Here is a 21,295-nt window from a genome sequence, read left to right on the forward strand (position 1 = left end):
TCAGTTAGTTTGCTTCTATACCACTTCCCAGACCTTCCAGCCTAAAGCGTATCACCTCATTAACCTTCTATATATAGAAGCTGGGACTCAGGGGCTGGGAAGGAATGAACCCCCAGACTGATCACAGCATACTAACAATACCTTTGGATACAGATGAGTCCCAGGATTTACAGCTCTGTAAATCTTTCCTAATCCGAACACCGCAAATGAATCCCATAGATTTTCTGGACAGTGCCATGTACTCCATTCAGAATCACAGGCACAGCCATGATATGCTATGGGACCATTCATCATCAAGCCAGCAGATGTATATAACTCATGGCAACACTGGGAGTTGCTCCAGGGAGTAAAACCCCCATGTGACCTTCATCCTGTACAATTAATTTCCTAAGGACATGTGCACTGTCCTCAGAGAACAGACTTTAGTACCAGGCCTAATGGAAGCATGGCCACAATGCAAGCCCTGGTTCTGCACCAAGAGTGACTGGATCATTATTTTCATCTATTAACATTAAGCATGAAAGAAAGGCTGGAGAAGATAGAGATCACTGTGCTACGAGGTTGTTGTATTTGGGTCAAGAGGCCTGCAATCAGGCCAGAAATCTCAGGTCGTACGGTCCGTGAAACATTAACATGAGAATGTAGATTTACTTTTACAGTAGTGGACAACCCCTTAAACAGCATAAAAAAGGAATTTGAATAGAGTAAAAAAAAAATCAAATACGTTATTAAAAAAACAAGTAAAGTTTATAGCACAGCATTCTGCTGCGTACTTCAAAAGGAGCCGCAGTGACGGAGCAGCTATGTGCTGTTCTCACACACGGGAAAGGGCTTGGCATTATAGGCGGCAGCTTTAGGCTAGCGCAACACGCCGACGTCTACAGCACTACTAATTAGGATCTTGTGGGCGGCAGCTTCATACAATAGTTAAAATTCATCAGGAGCACTACAAGTAGTTTCTGTGCATCTCTAATCTTATAGCCATAAGTGTAATATGAAGGCAAGTCCCGGCCCAGTGGTGGGTATGATAACCTGAACTAGTATTTCTCTGATCCTGTGGAGGCTGTTCATTTCAGCTCGACCTGAGGTCTAATGACTCCAACCCCCCCACCGAAAAAAGCACGCTAGCTGAAACGCACGTTGGGGTTGTGGCACCGCAAGGCAGGTTTAAGGTATTTATACTATAATATACACATATACGCCCTGCAAGACTGACATTTTTACTACTATGTAGATACCCATATCAAGCTATCAGCAATTGGATGCCCCCAGATTTCATATTTTGTTTCATACAATCACCATTTTGTAATTTAACATTTTGTTTTTTATTTTCTAATATATTTACCGTATTACTATTTGCCTTTCTCTATTGTCATCCAATATCATCACCCTAGTCTACACTACATAGTACAATTTTTAATATATTTGATTCAATAAGTCATTTTATTTTTCTACTTCTTGGTTCTTCTGTGTATTTTTTTCAAAATGCTTTTAAGTAGTTTCTGCATAGCTCTAATCTTACGGCCATGAGTGTAATATGAGGGTAAGTCCTGGCCCAGTGGTGGGTATAATAACCTGAATTAATACTTCTCTGATCCTTAAGAGGCTGTTCGTTTGAGTCATTAGACTTAAAGTCGAGCTCAGACTTGCACCCACATGACACCTGTGTAAAAACTGCCTTCAATGCGAGATTCAGATCTTTGCCATGACAATTTAAAGGGGTTGTCCAGTGAAAACAAGTTATCACTAGGGTTGAGCGAAACGGTTCGGTCATTTTCAAAAGTCGCCGACTTTTGGCAAAGTCGGGTTTCGTGAAACCCGACCCGACCCCAGCGTGGGATCGGCCACACAGTCGGCGATCTTCGCGCCAAAGTCGCGTTTCGTATGACGCTTACCCCGCCATTTTTTCAGCCAATGAAGGAGTGTGTGCAGCGTGATGACATGGGTTCCGGCTCGCTTTGTGCGGCGTCACAAGGGGTAAAACCGCCATCTTAACGTTTGGGATATAGCGATTCCCACAGTGAAACACAAATTTTGCAGGGACGGAGGGGAGGGAGAGGGAGAGGGAGAGGGAATAAATAGTAAAAAAAAAAAAATTGCATTGGGTTTCGTGTTTTGGTCGGCCCCCCGACTTTTCACAATAATCGGCCGATTTCACCCAATCCGACTTTCAAGACAGTCGGGTTTCACGAAACCCGACTCGATCCTAAAAAAGCAAAAGGCGCTCAACCCTAGTTATCACCTATCCACATGATGGGTGATAATTTGGTGATCGGCGGAGATCACATCACTGGGACCTCACCAACTGGTAGAATGTGAAACTTTCATTTCCGTTAGAATCGAATGGCAGTGTGCATGCTTGTTCGCCACTCCATTCACTCCCTATTGGGCTGCAGAGCTCTGCGCTTTCTCCAGAAATCCCAAAGAGAATGAATGCAGCAGCGGTCAGACGTCCAACCTGTAATCAGGATACAAACTAACTGATCTAGTACCAGTTATGACTTGTATTGTTCAAGATTATTGTACTTGTTTTTATTATGTATACCCCTCCTTACATGTAAAGCGCCATGGAATAAATGGCGCTATAACAATAAATAATAATAATCTACAGATCGGTGCAAGTCCCAGGAACAAGTTACAGTATCACCTATCCAATGGATCACTTGTTTTAAATGAAAAACCCCTTTAAGTCTAGATTCACATATCTGGTGCTTTATATATTGAGACAATGCAAAGGCAAAAAAATTAACAAAACTGACGGATCATTACATTATAGTCTATGCCGATGTTGGAGTTCAGCACTTACACTTTTCTGTTTCCTATGGTGGAAAAGAAAACTGGAAATAGCAAGGCAGAGTTTCTTTATATTGCTATTTATGGAGTAAAATCAGAAATGATCAGGATGGCATACAGACAAGTGGCCATGACATTCTCATAAATGAAGTTTTCCTTGTGCCGTAGAATCTGTGACAGTGAGGATAGCCCACTCATACAGCACAGGCTGCCCAGCCATTACTGGCCATATATGGTCATGTACAGCCAAATCCTGAATTCCTCCTCTGTAGAGGCCTCTCCATCCGCTCACCCCAAGCGCCTGCACATTTCTTCACTGTCATGCTCACTTCCCAGAAATACTCAGCATTTTAATAGAAGTCCAAACTTAATAGAATGTTAAAAAGAAATATTGTTCTAATCTGCTGCATCCCAAAGGATGAAAATGCCAACTAGATCGGGGCTGGCAGAATGTACTTACCAGTACTCTTGGACCCAGAAGCCAGGAAGGAATATGAAAGGGCTCCAGGACAATGATTTTCCCCATTTTTTTTTTTTCATTTACAAATTCCAGCAATACATCTACATGGCCAGACCAGTCCTTCCATTAGGGAAAAAACAACAACATTTGTATTGTTACAACGAGAATGTGTATTTGAAGCCTATGTCACTCCAGCTCTATTCCTCACCCAGCACCTCCGCCTCCTCCCACTTGACTGACAGCCTCTATGCTGTGTGACTTCAGGCAAAGGAGCCATCAGCCAAGCAAGAGGAGAGAATAAAGCTGGAGTGACAGAGGCTTCAGTTCCACCATAGCCATATACATAGCAATTCAAATGCTAATTTCTCAGTATCCACTACTGAGACTGGACATGTAAAAGGCATTACCAGACTTGTATTGGAAAGAGCAACATACACACATAGTTTTGTTATGAAATTCTGCGGATTCTCTTTAAAGGGGGTTTTCCAACAAACAAAAGTTGGCAAATATGCAACAGGAAAAGTGCACACACCCCACTGCTAAAATGGACCTGTCCCCAGGTGAAAAGTGGCCAATTTGTGCTCATATATTATGCCTGTTGCTCACCAGTATTCAGTTCTTCACTGATTTGTTATTTATTTATTTTTTTTAATTTGCCATATGGTTTTGGAGATATGGGCCTTTTTATTTGGTGCTTATCATTCTGTTTTTTTACCAAGAAGGTGTCACTCACAGGGCAATAATGCAGAGCAGACTGAAGTCACACCTCCGAGGAATCCAGTGAGCCACGCCCGCTTGGAAATAACCATAAAAATTAGCACTAAATGCAAAAGCCTGTGTGTCTAGAGCAGTATGACGGATTTTAAAAATCTTCTTGATTAACTTTTTTATTTTTTTTTTTATTTTTAACTTCCGATTTGCTTTCTTCAATAACACAGCAGGTCCATTTTTTTGTGTTTTTACCGAAATTGGCGTTAGGCCTCATTCAAATGTCAGGTTGTTTGACGAACGGAAAAAAAACGAGTCAGTCTCTCCACCTTCTCCTATCAGTAAGCAAAGGTTGGCACACAAGTGCTGTCTGATTTCTGCAATGACCCAAAGACTTTCACTGCCAAGTTTAATCTGACAACCAAATCAACATTGGACATGTCTCTATAGCTGCACAGAGGGAAAGGAAAAAAAAATTGGGACATGTGAACAGCCCTACAGACTATTATATGCACGAATGCTATCCGTAAAAAAACACAGATCCCACTCATACAAGAAAAACTGTTGTCTGAACCTTAAAGGGAATCTGTCACCAGGCTGTTAATCTGAGAGCAGCATAAAGTGGGGGAGACACCCTGATTTCAGACATGTATCGCTTATTGGGCTGCTTGCTGTCTTTTTTACAAAATCACAGTTATCTGCTGCAGATCTACAGGTTCTCTGTGTAACACCACCCACATCCCTGATTGTACACTGTACATGGTCAGAAGGCTGCCAGAGAAAAGCTACCAGTGAGCGGAGTTACACAGAGATCATAAATATGGAGGACTACCAGATAACAGGTTTATTAGTCCTTTAATGATAAAACAGTGATTGTGTCAGCAGGAGATTATCAAAAGTACAGCAAGCAGCCCAGTAAGGCTACGTTCACATTTGCGTTGTGCGCCGCAGCGTCGGCGCCGCAACGCACAACGCAAATAAAAACGCAGCAAAACGCATGCACAACGCTGCGTTTTGCGCCGCATGCGTCGTTTTTTTCATTGAATTTGGACGCAGCAAAAATGCAACTTGCTGCGTCCTCTGCGCACCGACGCGGGCGCCGCAGCGACGCATGCGGCGCAAAACGCAAGTGCGCCGCATGTCCATGCGCCCCCATGTTAAATATAGGGGCGCATGACGCATGCGGCGCCGCCCGACGCTGCGGCGAGGACCGCAAATGTGAACGTAGCCTAAGTGACATCACTGGAATCAGTGTCTGTGCACCTACATTATGATGGTCTCATATTAGGTGGCAAAAATCTGATGACAGATTTCCATTAAAATACACTAACATAATTTGACAGACTGAGTTTCAAATCCGCAATGCCGGTCAATTTTTGCTGTGTAAATTCTCTGCCCGGTTTGCAAAGTCAGTGCTGCTATAGTAAGTGAAGCTCATTTTCCAACCTTTATGTTTGGGAATGATCCCTAAATTTGCTATAAGACTGCTGTGTAAGGCAAGTGGCAATAAGATGATCCATAGGTTTAGACCAGATAAAAAGTGAAAATATACAGTACAGACCAAAAGTTTGGACACACCTTCTCATTTAAAGATTTTTCTGTATTTTCACGACTATGAAAATTGTACATTCACACTGAAGGCATCAAAACTATGAATTAACACATGTGGAATTATATACTTAACAAAAAAGTGTGAAACAACTGAAATTGTGTGTTATATTCTAGGTTCTTCAAAGTAGCCACCTTTTGCTTTGATGACTGCTTTGCACACTCTTGGCATTCTATTGATGAGCTTCAAGAGGTAGTCACTGGGAATGGTCTTCCAACAATCTTGAAGGAGTTCCCAGAGATGCTTAGCACTTGTTGGCCCTTTTGCCTTCATTCTGCGGTCCAGCTCACCCCAAACCATCTCAATTGGGTTCAGGTCTGGTGACTGTGGAGGCCAGGTCATCTGGCGTAGCACCCCCATCACTCTCCTTCTTGGTCAAATAGCCCTTACACAGCCTGGAGGTGTGTTTGGGGTCATTGTCCTGTTGAAAAATAAATGATGGTCCAACTAAACGTAAACCAGATGGAATAGCATGCCGCTGCAAGATGCTGTGGTAGCCATGCTGGTTCAGTACGCCTTCAATTTTTAATAAATCCCCAATAGTGTCACCAGCAAAGCACCATCACACCACCTCCTCCATGCTTAACGGTGGGAACCAGGCATGTAGAGTCCATCTGTTCACCTTTTCTGCATCGCACAAAGACACGGTGGTTGGAACCAAAGATCTCAAATTTGGACTCATCAGACCAAAGCACAGATTTCTACTGGTCTAATGTCCATTCCTTGTGTTCTTTAGCCCAAACAAGTCTCTTCTGCTTGTTGCCTGTCCTTAGCAGTGGTTTCCTAGCAGCTATTTTACCATGAAGGCCTGCTGCACAATGTCTCCTCTTAAAGGGAACCTGTCACCACGTTTTTGGAAGATGGGATAAAAATAGCGTTAAATAGGGGCAGAGGTGGGCGTTACATTAGTGTGTGTGTTATGCGTTTATTACCCACCTAAGTTGCCGAAATAACTTTGCAAAGTCTCCGTTTTCGCCTGTCAATCAGGCTGGTCAGGTCACATGGGCGTGGTGTCTTCACCCAGATTTGGCGTAGTTTTCCGTTGGTGGCGTAGTGGTGTGCGCATGCCCAAAGTCCGGAATCCTCTTCCAGGGGATTTAAAATAGCGCGGTGTTCGTTATTGCATTGGTGATCGGTGGGCGCGGCCATCTTCCTTTGGCCGCGCGTGCGCAGAAGCGGCGCTCTGCTGGCCGCGGCTTCAGGAAAATGGCCGCGGGATGCCGCGCGTGCGCAGATGGATATCGCGGCGGCCATTTTCCTGAAGCCGCGGCCAGCAGAGCGCCGCTTCTGCGCACGCGCGGCCAAAGGAAGATGGCCGCGCCCACCGATCACCAATGCAATAACGAACACCGCGCTATTTTAAATCCCCTGGAAGAGGATTCCGGACTTTGGGCATGCGCACACCACTACGCCACCAACGGAAAACTACGCCAAATCTGGGGGAAGACAACGCCCATGCGACCTGACCAGCCTGATTGACAGGCGAAAACGGAGACTTTGCAAAGTTATTTCGGCAACTTAGGTGGGTAATAAACGCATAACACACACACTAATGTAACGCCCACCTCTGCCCCTATTTAACGCTATTTTTATCCCATCTTCCAAAAACGTGGTGACAGGTTCCCTTTAACAGTTGTTGTAGAGATGTGTCTGCTGCTAGAACTCTGTGTGGCATTGACCTGGTCTCTAATCTGAGCTGCTGTTAACCTGCGATTTCTGAGGCTGGTGACTCGGATAAACTTATCCTCAGAAGCAGAGGTGACTCTTGGTCTTCCTTTCCTGGGGTGGTCCTCATGTGAGCCAGTTTCTTTGTAGCGCTTGATGGTTTTTGCCACTGCACTTGGGGACACTTTCAAAGTTTTCCCAATTTTTCGGAATGACTGACCTTCATTTCTTAAAGTAATGATGGCCACTCGTTTTTCTTCACTTAGCTGCTTTTTTCTTGCCATAATATAAATTCTAACAGTCTATTCAGTAGGACTATCAGCTGTGTATCCACCAGACTTCTGCACAACACAACTGATGGTCCCAACCCCATTTTATAATTCAAGAAATCCCACTTATTAAACCTGACAGGGCACACCTGTGAAGTGAAAACCATTCCCGGTGACTACCTCTTGAAGCTCATCAAGAGAATGCCAAGAGTGTGCAAAGCAGTCATCAAAGCAAAAATGTGGCTACTTTGAAGAACCTAGAACATAAGACATATTTACAGTTGTTTCACACTTTTTTGCTAAGTATATAATTCAACATGTGTCAATTCATAGTTTTGATGCCTTCAGTGTGAATGTACAATTTTCATAGTCATGAAAATACAGAAAAATGTGTCCAAACTTTTGGTCTGTACTGTATATTATTAGAAATATAACTTCCCTGCTGATGTAATGAAATATAGAGACTTGATGATCGATGACCAGGGCTAGCCAACCAACAATGAATAGCGGTGGACATGCTTCACTTGAATAAGCTGTTGCATAGCCTGTGGGGGAGGAGGGTATCTGTTATTAGGGTAGCTGAGGCCGATGATTGGTGCTGCATAAAACCATGTAGCAATAAGGGGAAGCCCGTGCCACGGTAGTGATTTTCTTATTTCATGTATGATGGGGATGAATACAAAAATGAAAGTCCACCCACCTGCTGGGGGTGCGCCAGTAGTAATATAGCAATCTGCAGCGAGGATAAAGTTGCCGTACTGCAGATTAATATGCCTGCATGAGTCTCCCAACAATAGTGTATCTGCAGAACACAGTGACTGCAGCTACCCTGGAAGGTTTATCACTGCAGAGGCATCAAATAAGAAATTATGTGAGACACTGTGAGCAAAAATTGTCTTTCTAAATGACTGCGGTTGCTTTTTTAGCCTGTGTGATGTATACATGATGATACTGGTATTAATAGTTCTTATCACAATCACTGGTCACATCTAAAAAATAAAAAAAAAATAAAAAAAAGGAAGAACATGAGCCCTCCCAGCACGGATCCAGCTCTCAACTAAGAACTGTATTATCCTGGTAGGAGGAGCGGAAACAAGCAGATATTCTATAGAGAAGGCAAAGATCTAGGGAGATCCACCTATAATCCACATGGTTACAGCCACAGACCAACGATTTCCTATTCAGACTGCACGGCTCAGTCACCAGTTCTGAGGATACAGGAAATTGACAAAAGTACCTTAACAGCCCACCATCCATGACTCTTGCATCACTCCCTTACAAAGGATATGTTGGGGAAGCAAATGAGGCCTTTTAGAGTTAATAAATAAAAGGAATCACTGAAGTATATTTAATTCCAGGAGGAATCTTCAATACATTACTTTAATGCTTATCCATTTGCCACTAATATTCAATTTAGCAATTCCCGCAGCATTGTTAGCGAGGACACGCACTAGTGATGCATAGATAAAAGGCATCACATTCTGTGCCAGTGACTATGCCGGAAGTGTAATACATCTGATCCCTTACTGCGTTCTCTTTGTCTTATCATTACACTTACACATAGTACATACTGTCACCACCGCATGATGGGATGCCAGTAAGAATGTCACCGCAATGAAGACCGGTTAGCTGCTGTCATCACGTGACATCGGCCATTATACACAGCAGCTAAACTAGTAGGAAAGAGGGCTGACCGCGCCAAAAGAACAGAGTCAAACATTGTACAAACTGCTTCAGTTTCACAGCATGGTAAAATGTAACCGAAATCCTGAAAAAGAACTTAAAGGGGCCTTGGAAGATTTAGCGTTGACATTGATGGAACAGCACCAGTAATGGGAGGACATATAGGGCCGTTTTATTTAACAAGGAGGAATACGATATTTAAGAAGGGGGTGTCCGGGTAGTGGATAATTTATGACAAACTTAAGACTTGTTTCTAATCTTTTCTAAATGCTAATTGAATTCTGTCAGATAAAAAAATTGTACGAGAATCGCCACATTGTAATGATATTTACAGTACTTCCCCCATCATGGCAGATTTCTTGCTGTGCAGAACTCTTAACCCACACATCAGCAATTAAAAATGTTACAGCACTGATTAGTTGGACGAAATAGTTATGGCTCAGTTTAATAGCAAGACTTTACAGAACCTTATTAGGCCATTAAAGTAAAGAATATCTGGCACAATCCGAATGATTACTAAGGGCAATCATTCCATAACAGCTACAGTAACGCAAATCATCGCTTCTGACTGATGAGCTTTACCAGCTTGAAAATCCACAACAAAATCAGTAGGTTATGTGTGGATTTTGTTATGGATTTTTTGCATATTTCAGGCACTGAATTGTCTATGACAATCTGTGACAGACTTGACATGCTACTTCAGTATGCACATGTGGATTATTTCCACTACATTGCAAAAAAAACAAACAAAAAAAACCCCTATCCATTACACTGTAAATTGTCGCACATTATCTGCAATATCTGCATTGAAAAACCACAATGTTTACCGTAATTCATGCAATGCATACAGGTCAAACCAGTAAAATCCACAGCATTAATTGACATAATGCATATTTTGGTTCCACAGTGCCAGTCAAATTGTGAAATCTCATCCACAACGCTGCTACTGTAATAGGAAGCAGATTTTCCAGATGGAAACAATTGCTGCGTATACACAGGAGTGGTTATACCATGAAGTGGCCATACACAAGATAACTGTCAGGAAAACAATGGTTTGGCAAACTGCTCTCTCTCCCGACGCTCCCATACACAAGAATGTGTCTCCCAATGGGGAGAGCAGAGAAAGCCATTGCCAGAATCATCAGTTTACCTGCAGGCAAAAAACAAGAATCAGACTATTTAGACCATTTAATCCTCATTTCCCCAGACATCATCAATGGTGAGAGTTGGGAGGCCCCATACATACTGGATGGTCAACTGATTCCACCGAAATCAGGCGGTTAAGACAATTTTTTATGTGTATGGGGGAGTTTGAGCTATTGTCTCATGGTACACATTCAGTGCACACACTTCCCTCCAAAAACAAAAACCAGCAAAACCCAGTGTGTAGGCGGAAAAATAGTTTGCATGGGATAGTGCAGAAATATGGCACCAGCAGGTGAATAATAAAAATGGAGAGTCCTCAGTTGTTGATAGCATGCATTTACAGTAGCTTCGAAAAGGCATTAAATACTGAGAAAAAAAAATATTCATATTTTTCCAATTGCAGCTCAAACTACTATTTTCCACCATTCCTTGGCTTAGTGAGCTTGGGCTGAATAACATGATAATCATCTAACGAGAAAAACAGTACATGCTACTGAACCATGTTAAGTGTAGCTTAACCACAAAACTATGGAGAACGTGAAAGTCTAGTGACAAAAGAAGGGCACTGCTCACACATGGTAGTATCACTGCATAATCCACAGAAGACCACCCCAGTGTGAAACAAGTATATTTACGTAAACAAATCAAAATAGTCAAAGTGTATAGGACCGGGAAGAAAAAAAATAAAAATCAGACAGTACTTGGAGGCCTCTGTTTTTCATGTGTTTTTATTTTTTAAATGAAAGTAGCTCACAAAAACTTCTCATGTGCACAAAAAAAGGGACCCGATTATACTCAGACTGTAAAAACGGACACTAACCAAACTGATGAACATTTGATCCAAAACACTAATGAAAATCCATTGTTTGCATAAGAAAAAAAAAAAAAAAAAAAGTCACTGACACCTCAATGAGGTCTTAGGCTACGTTCACATTTGCGTTGTGCGCCGCAGCGCACAACGCAAACAAAAACGCGGCAAAACGCACGCTAAAACGCTGCGTTTTGCGCCGCATGCGTCCTTTTTGGCCGAAAGTTGGACGCAAAAAAATGCAACTTGAAGCGTTTCTTGCGTCCAACGCTTGCGGCCATGCGGCGCAAAACGCAGCACAACGCATGTCCATGCGCCCCCCATGTTAAATATAGGGGCGCATGACGCATGCGGCGACGCTGCGGCGCCCGACCGCAAATGTGAACGTAGCCTTAGAAGGGTTGCCCACTTTTGTGTTAACAGGAGCCTGAGTGTGCTATAAACTGCTCGGGTCAGTCTCCAGACACACCTTCTGGAATGGTCGGAGCATAATCTGCAGTGGTTACAGGCAGACATCGTCGGAAGAGAGGGAACTAGTGATCAGCCAATATACTCGTTACTCAAGATTTCCCGAGCACGCTTGGGTGTCCTCCGAGTATTTTTTAGTTCCCGCAGTTTTAGTTTTTATTGCCACAGCTGAATGATTTACATATTTTAGCCAGCATAAGTACATGTGGGGATTGCCTGGTTGCTAGGGAATCCCCACATGTAATAAAGCTGCTAACAGATGTAAATCATTCAGCTGAGGTGAGGAAAACAATCTCCGAGCACTAAAAAAATGCTCGGAGGACCCCTGAGCATGCTCGAGAATCTCGAGAACCGAGTATATTCGCTCATCACTAGAGAGAACCAAACAGCGATACAGAGGACGAGTGTATACTTTTTATTATTTTTGAAGCACACTTGGGCACTTGGTAGGATATAGAACAATAAATTAAAAAGGGGTGGATAAACAACATTATAATCATTACTAGTGATGAGCGAACGTGCTCGAATGATATGTTCGGGACCCCACGGCTGTTAGACAGCAGTAACACATGCAGGAGTTGCCTAACAGGAAATCCCCGCATGTGTTGCAGATGTCTAACAGCCGTGGGGTCCCGAACATATTATTCAAGCACGCTGAAGACACTCGCATAACACCTTATCAGAGCACGTTCACTCATCACTAATCCTTACACGTAATGTCAGCTTTAGGCCACATTCACATGTTCAGTATTTCACATCAGTATTTGTAACCAAAAATCAGGAGTGGAACAAGCAGAGGAAAAGTATAATAGAAACCTGTGCATCACGCCGGCATTTTTCACCCACTCCTGGTTTTAGCTTACAAACACTGACCAAATACTGAACGTGGCCTTATACCTTGTACATTTACACTGGCCAATGGTTGTGCCAGAGCGTTTTTCGGCAGCACATAGTCCTGGGCAGGACCTGCACTGCGGAGAACATAGACAGCCTTTGTGCTTAGAATACTCTATTACTGATAGTTCCATGTGCAGTGGAAGTAAGATCTGCCTGGGGGGGAGCTATTAAACGACCACCGCTTGGCATGCCGTCATGCAACTACCACGATCGTGTAGTGTAAAAGCACATTAAAGACCAGGTTAAGGCTATGTGCACACGTCAGGATTTTGTCAGGATTTTGCATCAGGTTTTGTAGCCAAAACCAGGAGTGGGTGATAAATGCAGAAGTGGTGCATATGTTTCTATTATACTTTTCCTCTAAGTGTTCCACTCCTGGTTTTGGCTACAAATCCTGAGGAAAAATCCTGACAAAATCCTGATGTGTGCACATAGCCTAAGACTATGTATGAAAAAAAACAAAAGAAGCAACGTCTGCATACTGCAGACAGTGGCTCAGTGGGCAGCTCCTTGTTTTCCTCCACAATGAGAGCGAGTACGATAGCGGTCTGCATCTACATGCTAGAAATTGCTATTATTATTGGATCAGTGTGTGGTCCGTTGAGCAGAAAGACAACACACTGACCGAAAATACGAACACAGCCTTATACAGATACTTTTCCAATCCAGCTATTTAAAATACTTTTCAAAATAACATATTATAAAGCTGTTAGTCCTCCTGAAAAGTAATGATGGAATTGACAATTGGCTGTTACCATTCCTCTTATCAAAAGGGCTAGTCCCCACAATCTGTCCAGTCAGTGCTGACCATGCCAACACATGCCCCATTAACAATCAGAATGGTAATATGCAGTGGTCAGTTTATTCATACAATTATAGGAGAAATCCCTTGAGAGCAGTAACAGTTCTGGGAAAAGCCGTTACAGGATGGGTACCGTATATACTCGAGTGTAAGTCGACCCGAGTATAAGCCGAGGCACCTAATTTTGCATCGGAAAACTGGGTAAGCTCATTGACTCGAGAATAAGCCGGGTATGTATTGTCCCCTCATCCCTGTCCTGCTCTGTGTGGCTCCCCCCATCCCGTCCTTGTATGCATGGCTCGGCTCCCCCTGTCCCATCCTTGTATGCATGGCTCAGCTCCCCCCCCCCCCCCCGACCCATCCTTGTATGCAAAAAAAATACACAACAGCAAAACGTACCAAAAGCTCATCGTGGGGACGTAGCCTCATTGGGTAAAAACAAAACAGAAAAATTATAGGAATACATACAAATACTGATGCATCCATATTTTAACCACTCCCCACAGACTTATGGGCATATTCTAGCAGTAAAATGGATTAAAATATCATATTCCACTTTTTTGCAAAACACACACACACAAAAAAAGAGAAACCAATCCATGTGAATAGTCCTACTGGTTTACACTAGTGCATTTCATTCCATATAAAATGGATAAAATAATGGATAAAATAAAGATGATGAGATTGCTTTGGTAAAGAAGGTTAAAATCGTAGAGACGCACTATAATAAGTTTCTCAAAAGGAAAATCAAAGCAAAAGCCAACAATCAAATGCACACAGTGACAATCCAAATCCCTTAACATGACATCCATGTATTTTATGAGTAAAAAATTACACGTGTTAAGTAGGGACTAATAAGGAGCGATTAACAAGTTCCTACATAGATAAAAATCAATGGATCGAGGAAATAAAGATTTGGATTGCTAAAGGTACCGTCACACTAAACGATATCGCTAGCAATCCGTGACGTTGCAGCGTCCTGGATAGCGATATCGTTGTGTTTGACACGCAGCAGCGATCAGGATCTTGCTGTGATATCGCTGGTCGTTGATTAAAGTCCAGAACTTTATTTGGTCGTCAGATCGCCATGTATCGTTGTGTTTGACAGCAAAAGCAACAATACCAGCGATGTTTTACAATGGTAACCAGGGTAAATATCGGGTTACTAAGCGCAGGGCCGCGCTTAGTAACCCGATGTTTACCCTGGTTACCAGTGTAAAATGTAAAAAAACAAACAGTACATGCTCACCTTCGCGTCCCTCGCCGTCCGCTTCCTGCGCTGACTGACTGCCGGCCGTAAAGTGAAAGTACAGCACAGCGGTGACATCACCGCTCTGCTGTTAGGGCCGGCACTCAGTCAGTGCAGGAAGCGGACGCCGGGGGACGCGAAGGTGAGTATGTTTGTTTTTTTACATTTTACACTGGTAACCAGGGCAAACATCGGGTTACTAAGCGCGGCCCTGCGCTTAGCAACCCGATGTTTACCCTGGTTACCCAGGGACCTCGGCATCGTTGGTCGCTGGAGAGCTGTCTGTGTGACAACTCTCCAGTGACCAAACAGCGACGCTGCAGCGATCGGCATTGTTGTCTGTATCGCTGCAGCGTCGCTAAGTGTGACGGTACCTTTAGGGTATGTGTCCACGTTCAGGATTGCATCAGGATTTGTGTAAAATCCTGACCAAATCTGCACCTGAGGTCACTGGCAGGTCACCTGCGTTGTTCATGCGTTGTTACAGCATTGTAAGGACATGCTGCGTTCTGAATAGACGCGCCGCATGCCCGTTTCCGCAGGTCTGCCGCATGCGTCTTTTAATGCATAGTGGAGACAGGATTTCATGAAAAAATGCTGTAACATCTGGACGCTGCGGCTCTACGCAGCGTCAAACACACAGCGTTTCCTGAACATGGAAACATACCCTTAGGCTACTTTCACACAACAGGTTTTTGCCGTCATGCTGGATCCGTCAACATCAGAAGAAAACTGATGCAACGGATGAGATTTTTTTTTTGCTGGATCCGATTAGCTGATGAGAGAGAGAGATATTTTTGACGTATCCGGCAAAAAAAAGGATGAAATGTTAAGCCATCTGTCACTAATACAACTCTGAAAAAAACGGATCTGGCGAATTTTTCAAAATTCGCCGGGTTGTGCCTGACTGAAAAACCTAATGTGTGAAAGTGGCCTTATTGTTTCCATGGAGTGGGCAGTGGAGAGTATACAGAACTTACAATGACAGCAATTCACATTAAGCATTAGCTGAATATAACGAAAACCTCATTCAGACGTCAGTATGCCATCAGTATTTTGGATCAGTGTTTGTATGTCAAAATCAGGAGTGGAGCTTGCAGACAAAAACTATAATTGAGAGACTGATACATGTTCTGTGTTTAGACACACAAATTCAGATAAATACTGACGTGTGAATGAAAACTAAAAAGTGTTTTTTCAGGTAGCTAATATTCATCTTCAATATCCCAATAAGAGTCTGAGCTGGCACCCCACCCATCAGCCTTTGGGACAACAAGTGTCACAGGAGCTACTTTACAACGCAACAATGCCAGACCACGTGTTGCCTGTGCTGCTGTGAGCAGCTTGCGTGGCCTAAATGTGCTACCATGACCTGCAGCGTCTTCGGACTTGTCTCCCTTCGAGAACATCTGGGACATCACTGGTCGGCAAATTGTAAAGGGAGCTGCCAGCAGGAGATCTTGATTATTTGTTTGTCCAAGTGCATTCATCAGCATGGCAGAACATTCTTCAGATACCTATTGATACACTCATTTACAGAAAGAGCATGCCATTGAGTGTAAGTGCGTGTATTTCTGTAAGTGGCGCTCATACTCGATCGAGTTGTTTTGAAGAACTTTGCCTACTAACATGCCTACCCATCCTGTGAATTTCAGCATTTCACGCCTTTTTTTCTGCTCGGTATTGCAATTTTACAAGGTTTAGAAGTGTATATATCCTATTGTAATCTCTCTGGATATCTCTACCCTCAGTCCCAAAGTGGAAAGCCACACAACCTCATTAATCTTAGCCATGTTCACATGTTTGTGACGTTCGTTTAGTGCATATGTCCATAGCATTACATTAGCCAAGTGGAGGCCAATAGTAAGTCCAATAGGGAATAGAGTACGGTACTGGACTTGATTCCATCATATGGAGTCCTGATAAATTTGTACACCACACAGTACATGACTTTTAAAACAATGTGATGTGAACAGGGCCTTAATAGAACAGAAGTATAAATTCACAATAATGTTTTGTTAAAGGTTAAAAAGACCTTGACAGCTACGATGGTGGATATTACACACATTATATGCAGTGCATTGTATTCTCCGGAACTTCCGCAACACACACACAAATAGCAATACAATTGTGTAATCTACATAGCACTGGGTGCCAAGGGCACACTTATTGCTATGGCGGTGCCCTTACAATTACACCAGAGAAAGTGCCCAATTTCAGAATAAAGATGTTTTTTGCACACTACAAGGAAATTTAGATGGCCACACACATATGATTGCTGTGAGCCCTCTCCAGATTTCCCCATAAACTGAATCAGTCAATTGAAGGGATGAGTGGACCTGTGGAAATTTGGGTTCATCTGAACTTTAGTCCAAAGTTCGGTTCGGGTACCAGAACTGACCCCAAACTTGAACCCCATACAAATAAATAGTGAGCCGAACTTTGGAGCTGGAAAGTATCCCCCTCTCTCTCTTTCATTACTTGTTTTCTGTGTTCATGATTCACCTCTGGTTTTGTCTGAAAACAGATGAAAATACTGATTTAATACTAAATTTTTAACAAGAGATCAGGAGTTAAGACTACCGTACTCTTGTCATTCATGTTTGGTCTGTGAAGGCTGCCATGTTCAACTACAACATGATGCAACGTAAAAAAAAAATTCAACAAAGCAAATCAAAATTATCTGTCCATCTGTCACACTCATTCATATCATAAAGAGAGGACCAATTGTGTCCAACATTTCTAGTGCATAAAAGAAGTCAACCTAGTTGACTAAAATGTGACAATAGTTCTGACAAGTACCAACTGAGATCCCAATAAATGGCAAATTAGAAATCTAAGGCCATGTTCCCACACAGTGTAAACACTGAGTTTTTCTGCAAATTTTGACTGTCCAAGCAAAGTGGATATGATTTCATGAAAACTCATGCCCAGTGTGTCTAAAGACACTAGATTTTCCATTGGAAGCCTTAAAAAAAAAAAGCTGCATTTTTAAGTGCAGAACCAAAGACTTACAAAAAATCTGCATCAAATAAGGGGGAAGAGGTATGTATTTAAAAAAAACAAAAAAAAAAAACATACGCAATAATCCAACACGATTGTTATCGAGTACAATGGTAGGGACACCTGCAACACATATACGGATAAGAAGCAGCAGAAAAAAAAAAGCAGCATTTATGCTGTGTGTGAACAGAACCCAAGGCTGGATTCAAAAATCAGTCACGAGGTTTCTTCAAATAGTAGCAGCCGTTCTTTCCACAGTTTCACTGCACAATTAATCTTGCAGGAAAATGACCATTGTAATGGATATTGTAGTACTGAAAGACAACAGCTATTTCACCTCCCTAAGGGTATGTGCACACGTTCAGGTTTTTTCGTATTTTTTTCGCTTTTTTTGTGATAAAAACGCTATAAAAACTCATTAAAAACGCATACATTATGCATCCTATCATTTAGAATGCATTCTGCATGTTTTGTGCACATGGTGCGTTTTTTTCCACGAAAAAAACGCATTGCGGTAAAAAAAGCAGCATGTTCATTAATTTTGCATTGCTATTCTATGCATTGGGAAAAAACACACAAAAAAAGCGTCAAAAATGCGGTAAAATCGCATGCGGATTTCTGGCAGAAATGTCTGGTTATTGTCAGGAAAATTTCTGCCAGAAATCCTGACGTGTGCACATAGCCTAAGTGATTGTGCTGGAAAACAGTGTAAAGACCAGAAGTGGCACAGGGATGTTAAAGTTTAAAGCCACAGCATGACCGCTACATTTAAACACAGTATTATGAAAATAAATAAATGATCCTGACTTGGACAGCCGAGGCTGGCTTTAGAAACCTGTCACCCCCAAAATCGAAGGTGAGCTAAGCCCACCAGCATCAGGGGCTTATCTACAGAATTCTGTAATGCTGTAGATAAGCCCCCGATGTATCCTGAAAGATGAGAAAAAGAGGTTAGATTATACTCACCCAGGGGCGGTCCCGGTCCGATGGGCGTCGCGGTCCGGGGCCTCCTATCTTCATAGGATGACGTCCTCTTCTTGTCTTCACACTGTGGCTCCAGCGCAGGCGTACTTTGTCTGCCCTGTTGTTGCAAAGTAATGCAGTGCGCAGGCGCTGGGCCTCTCTGACCTTTCCCGCCACCTGCGCACTGCAGTACTTTGCTCTGTCCTCAACAGGGCAGACAAAGTACGCCTGCACCAGAGCCGCAGCGTGAATACAAGAATAGGACGTCATCATAATAAGATGGGAGGGCCTGGACTGGATCGTGACGCCCATCGGACCAGAACCGGATCGGGTCCGCCCCTGGGTAAGTATAATCTAACCTCTTTTTCTCATCTTTCAGGATACATCGTGGGCTTATCTACAACATAACAGAATGCTGTAGATAAGCCCCTGATGCTGGTGGGCTTAGCTCACCTTCGATTTTGGGGGTGAGAGGTTCCCTTTAAACAATATAGTAAATATCAAGTTCTTGTTTTACTATGGTTGTGCTAGGTGGTACCTGGCATTGCAGTTTTTACAGAGAAACATTTTAAAACATGCTTACCCTGAAAAAGCCTTAGTACTTTGCAGTTATATGCATCCTGCTAAAAGGAACAGATGAGCCAGGACTATAAAGGCTGTGTTCCCACGATGAGCTTTTATCACGTTATGACACTGTATGTTTTACAGTACCAGAAAAGTGGATGGCATTTATAGAGATCTCATACGCACTGAGCTTCTTGATTATGCTGCGTAAACTGACCTGCGGTGCGTGGTCCCAATCCGCAGCAGGCTAATTTCTCTGGCTGGTACACTGAGTTCTCTGTGTGGAATTTCCCCATAGACTTACATATGTGCGGAAAATCCGTAAATAAGAAACGCACATGCGTTTTTAGTCCCTTATCGTGACAGAAATGCATCAAAAACACATGTACGGTACTTTGGACCTGAGAATGTCAAATACCAGGAACTTTCAAAAACAAAGCAGCTTTATTTAAAGCAGGTCACACCAAACAGAGGCAGAAAAAGCAGTAAAAAAAAAAAAAGCACGTTTTAAAAAAAAAAAAGTAATGAAAAACGCAAGTAACCCAATTTCCACAAAAGGTACAGAAATGCTACGGAAGTTCTACGGAAACGTCTAAAGCTCACCAGCCTTGCATTTAAAGGAGCTCTCTAGCGGAATTTTTTTTTTTTTATTGCAATATACGGTAGTTTTTAAAAAAAATAAAGAACTTATTAAAAGAAAAAAAAAAAGGGGAAGTGATACTCATGATCTCCTGATGCTGCTACCACGACACCTCCGGGGTCTCTGCTGGTCACATCCCAACAGAGAGCAGATGCCAGCACAGCTAACCATTAGCCACAACAATGACCCACCTCTGCCGATGGCCAGCCGGCTAAACAGGCATTTCCGGTGTGTTAAGACAGTACCAGTAAGCAGTGGGGACAAGTTAAGCGTCACAAGAACGATTAGAAAGTTTTTTGTTTTTTTTTAAATACTGAGTTTTTTGCAAACACATTTTCAATGCTGAGTAACCAGAAGATTAAATCTTTGTCAGAATAGTATGTTCACGGTCCTAGAGGGCATATGCTTAGCTCCTCGTTCTGCTTACTACGCCTTTATGCTAATTTAATAGCTCCTATGGGTTGTGAATGTCCCACAGCAATATCTAATAGGGAGAAGTCAAAACTCAACTGGTCTCCAGATAGCTACAAGTCCAGATGATTTTGACAACTAGATACACCAGGCTTGAGAAATAAAACAAACCAAGTAGCCATGTTTGTAAATACCGGTACGAAGCGCAACAAATAAAAGAGAGACTAAGCCCTTTACAAAAGGGAGTAAGGAGTTACACAAGTTCCATCGGTGGATGAGACCCATCATCTGCTCTAATACAATCTGGCCTTCCTTGTTTTGTGAAGCCATCGCCTGCCAATGTCAATGCCTATTTCTTTGCTAAGGCTGACGCCAGTAACAAAAGCAATATACCGGGTTAGATCTCCGCGATCTGCCTGATCACTGATGGCAGCTATACACTGCACAGGGAAACAGGTGACATTTATTAACTATTACGCAGTCACTACACATCAGCAGGAACCAACATTCTTTCCAAAGGCCACTGCTCTTCCTTCCCTTTTGCAGGCCACAGAGGGGAGGGGATCCTCTGCTCAGAGACCTCTTTCCGCTCATGGTTTAGGTGGGGCTCAGTTCTCTCACTATTTCATATGTCCATAGCAGAGGAATGATGCTGCTGTAGGTAGCGGGGCTCTGCCCATTGTAGCGCTGCCATGTCTCACTGGTCCCTACTACCTGACCTCAGCTGCTCCGCAGTCATCCTCCCTGGCGCTCCAGGGGTTAACACAGCCGCCTAGTAGTGGCAGGCCAAGCAATGCCTGGGGGGAGACATTGTGCAGCACAGGAACTTTCAGAGGACAGATGCCTGGAGAAAGCTGGTGCCCTCCGGAGCAGTCAGGCGCCTGCGCACACAGAGAGGGGCGCCTGCGCGCACACAGAGAGGGGCGCCTGCGCGCACACAGAGAGGGGCGCCTGCGCGCACACAGAGAGGGGCGCCTGCGCGCACACAGAGAGGGGCGCCTGCGCGCACACAGAGAGGGGCGCCTGCGCGCACACAGAGAGGGGCGCCTGCGCGCACACAGAGAGGGGCGCCTGCGCGCACACAGAGAGGGGCGCCTGCGCGCACACAGAGAGGGGCGCCTGCGCGCACACAGAGGGGCGCCTGCGCGCACACAGAG

The 21,295-nt window shown here is 43.4% G+C and overlaps 1 protein-coding gene across 1 annotated transcript in view; it reads right to left on the minus strand.

Moving 5' to 3' along the window:
- Positions 1-21,295, minus strand: part of RAP1B (RAP1B, member of RAS oncogene family) — a 92,227-nt gene that overhangs the window by 69,997 nt on the left and 935 nt on the right. The window lies entirely within an intron of this gene.

Source organism: Ranitomeya variabilis, chromosome 5 (assembly GCF_051348905.1).
Source record: "Ranitomeya variabilis isolate aRanVar5 chromosome 5, aRanVar5.hap1, whole genome shotgun sequence".
Lineage (NCBI taxonomy): Eukaryota > Metazoa > Chordata > Amphibia > Anura > Dendrobatidae > Ranitomeya > Ranitomeya variabilis.